Source organism: Acartia tonsa, chromosome 13, assembly GCF_053477335.1.
Source record: "Acartia tonsa isolate MP-2025a chromosome 13, ASM5347733v1, whole genome shotgun sequence".
Classification (NCBI taxonomy): Eukaryota; Metazoa; Arthropoda; class Copepoda; order Calanoida; family Acartiidae; genus Acartia; species Acartia tonsa.
In genome coordinates, this window is record NC_137272.1 from 9,331,879 (window position 1) to 9,336,252 (window position 4,374).

Here is a 4,374-nt window from a genome sequence, read left to right on the forward strand (position 1 = left end):
GTGTTTCATACTTGCATAAAACGGGTAACATAGTAGGGAGCAAAGATATTAGTGCGTTTGTCTGCTTGTCTGTCCGTGTGTCTTTGTACCATTGTGCTTTTCATTTACATTGAAGTTTACTGTAGGTCCAGTTAAGATTTCTACCCTCACAAAAAATATTTATTGTCTTAAAATATCCGCTTCTTAAAGATTCGTTTTATATTAATGTACGCTTCAATTCTTAAAAGCGAGGCTTTTCTTCTTTCAGGTAAGGTCCGTCATCCTGAAACGGATAATGCTTATTGGTAATTTGGGTATATCAAAATCATCCTATGGATTTAAAACTTTGCATGGTAGTTTCTAGAATAGTTAGGTATAATTTAAAAAGCGTAACCAATCTCTAATAAATGCCAGAAAGTTCCCATGTCGATATTAATTTGCATTTTTTTTATAATACAATCTTCCCATTATTCTTGGAATAAGAATTCCTAGATCTATTGAGCGATACGTGTTTAAGCAATTTTGTTCATTTGTCTGACTCTCTCTTTTGTTAAGGTTCATTTTTATGGATGCCGTCATCCTTGTTTTTCATTTCATTGTATGAGTGTTGATACTTCATAACTTTATAAATCTAAGAATACTTTTTGATAATATAATCATAAATTTTTTACGTAGAGTAACAATTCTACAATTAAACCTTTTCATTTTTAGAAGAAAAAGTTATGATTTAAAAGTGTAATTTTTATTTTTTTATTGGGGACAGGCCTAGCTATTCTAACAATCAATTCTACAAAAAAAAATCCCGAAACCTTTGGAAGTAAGGTGGGGGTATATCTTGTTTTTGATGTAACTGAAGAGGGGTGGGTAAGAAAGGGGGAGGAAAGGGGGAAGGGGGTTGTGGGGAAATTTTCCCTTAGAATTGTTTGTCAGAATCACATTCCCTTTTCCCTAATTGGGGGAAGTTATTTAATAAACAAAAATCTATCCCCAACCAATGCAGTTTTAATCATTTAAACAAGGATGATTGTAAGGATATTTATTTATAGGTCAACAAATTAACATCAAAATTAAGCCACTTGTCTGTGATAGTAGGAATAAAAGAATATTTGTCTTAAAGAAAATAGAAATAAGATCTTTATTCCATTATATTTGTGTTAAGATGTTATTTACTATTTCAGAGGTTATGTGGCATGCGCGCATCAATGAAAGTTAACCTTTATTAAGTTAGTTAAACCTAATCTAACCTAACCTAACCTAATATTATCTAACCTAACCTAACATAACCTAATATAACCTAATTTAACCAAATAAAACTTTAAATTTTTCATTGATGCGCGCAAGCGCAAATCGTATATAACACCATAACACAAATATAATGAAACAGCATTACCAAAAGACCGATGGACCGAGTAAGTTGGATGCTTACTGCTTAATATTTTTTTAAGTCAGCTCTCTATTTCAAATAACATCCGAGTAAATCAAAATTTACCAGAAAGCGTTACAGAGACAAGTTCAATTATAGAGTAGCATTGCTTCTATAATGGGGATAGACAGATATGATTTAAAATTGCTATCTCAGCACGTAGGATAGAAAGATAGATATTAATTAAAAATTGTTTATTAAGCAGAAAATGTTAGTTTGTCAGCATTAACTGCACAGAATCTCTTGCCAATTTTTAGGAGTTAGACACAAAAGGATACTCACATCCATGGATTTATAGAAGTAACAGGATATATCTCTGTGTGTAGCAAGGTATTTTGCTAATCACTGAATGAAATGTTTCTTCTTTACAGTGAAGCTTTTCATATATATAGAGACGTCTTATACCTATATTAGGGGATTTTACCTTTATCCTCCTAAGAGATATTGCCCCTGATAAAAATAAGTTAGAAAACTAAAACAATAGAGGCTACCTTTATAAACCTAAAATCTAATTACTATTAGGAGGTAAAATGGAAAAAAACATTTAATTTCGTCGAATTTATTGATTCGCTCCCAATTATTTTGATTATTATTTGTTTATCTAAGATTCTATTAATATTCATCAATGAATAAAATGACAACAACCATAAGTAGCGAAGCTCAAAAATGATGAAGGGATATCGGGAAAAAAATTAAATACAGAGCAGTGTCATACAATAAACATGAAACTTGATGAAATAGGGAAATCAAGAAACCTTTAAAATCACGCAACCTTTAAAACTTGAAAATCTAGGAATCGATCTAGCACCGCAATTTATAGACAAATCTTAATGATACTTGATGAAAAAATGTAGAATATTAGCAAACTAAATCCCTGATAATTTTAGTTGTCAATCCTGAAAAGGAATAGAGAAAAAATCCCGAAAATCTAAAAATTTAGGAATCGATCTAGCACCTCAATTTAAAGACAAATCTTGATAAAACTTGGTGAAAACATGTAGAAAATTGATTAATTCCTGAAAATTTGAGCCCTCCGTCTTAAAAAGGAGTTGAGAAAATCATGAAAAATCTGGGAATCGATCTAGCACCCCTATAACAGACAGACGGACAAAACAATGTAAATATTAGATGGACAGGGCATATATAATGGGAATCTTCACTAAAAAAATCAGCTGTCTATCTTTTATAGAAGCTGAGAAAATCACGTTTCCCCCAATACGTCTCTGACGGACAGAAAGTATTTATTTCCTATGATAGGATTTTATGTCACTTGCATAGTAACTGCTTACATAAAAAAAACAAGGTTGAAAATATCCAGAAGTAGCGAAGCACAAAAAATCAGTCAAACATTATGAAATATAGAAAATAACTCGTTATTAAATAAAAATTTTCTGGTTCTGATTGTAGAGTTTCTATCTAAATTGTACCAAATTGTAACAGGAATCACAATACCAAGTTCGAAATCGAAAGGACAATTGTAACATACTCCGATTGATGATAATAGATATATTTACGGACCGACCAAAGGGCAGAGACTGATCATATAAAAGCTTGGCCCCAAAAAAATATGATAAATTGACGACAGAAAATTTAAAAATATCTCACGGAAAAAGATAAGAACGTAATTTTTTAACAAGACTTGTCTGGATTAAAAATACACATATAATCACGTGCATGCTTTTTAGGCTTTTTTTCAGGAATAAGGTATCTTTATAAAAAAAGTAATATAATGTGTGTCTTTCTGTCTAGCTTAATATTTTGCAGGACAAATAATGTTCTTCTAAGCTACTCTATAATTCACTTTGTCTGTTCGTCAGTCAGTTTGTAACGCTATTGGAGAAATATGATTATTTTCTTGGATGATATAGAATATAAACAGCTACAATTTTCAGTGAAGATTCCTATGATATATGCACATATACTTAATTTGTCTGTTGGTCATACTTCAAAATACATAAACCTTATTTTTAAAAGTTTCGTGATTTTCTTTGAATTTAGCATATTCTCCATATTCTTTCTTTGTAATGACACCTGAACAGCTGCTCTATAACTCACTTTAATCGTTTGTCCATTTCATGATCTTTTGTGGTTTGCTACTTATGGATGTTGTCGTCATTGTTACTATAAATAACCTTACTCAAAACTAGTAGAAAAATTACTAAGGGGTCTAAAGAGATAAGACATTAGAGTAAAACACAAGAAGGAGAAATGGTTAAATAACTGTATTTTCCCATCGCAAACACCTTGTGCAACCTTTCTATTGGGTAATTGAAAATCAACCAATGGTTTCGATTATATTAAGACAGCCAAGTTGCAGATAAACATTTAGAAACAGACGAAAGAGGTCTTTGAAAAAGGAAGGTAGGTAGTTGTCTGTGAGGGAGAGAGAGAAAATTTAAAATTAAATTGAACTGATAATATTTATTATAACTACTACGTAATCTTGTTTGTTGGCTTCAAAACTTTGGGTACTTTTATTGAATTTTAACTGGTCGGTTCAGATTTTGGAGTGTTCAAACTTTTTATCCAATAATTTTAACCAACAGAAGGAGAAATTTGTTTATTTATTGTCCATTGTCTTATCCCTTAAGATCCCTTGAGTAGGCAAAATAATATCACCCTCCGAAAGTAACATGTGATGTTTGTCTGTTTATCTTTCTATCTATTCTAAAGATATCATTAACCACTGAACCGATATGGTTCTTCTTATCTTAAGGGGGTGAAGTGACATTCTTTGGTGGGAAACTCACTCATTTACTGAAACTATTCTATTTATAATTATTTCCTTTATAATTTTTATTTATAAGAATAGTTATTCATCGCATAGTATTATAAACGGCTTTTCGCGTATATAAAATGTACTATTATGAGATTAAAACCAGTTTTCTTAAGCCCCAAAAAGGTTTTCTTAAAACACCTGTATTTAATCTTATACAGTTGGGGAGTTGAATCCATTTTTATAGAAGCAGAAT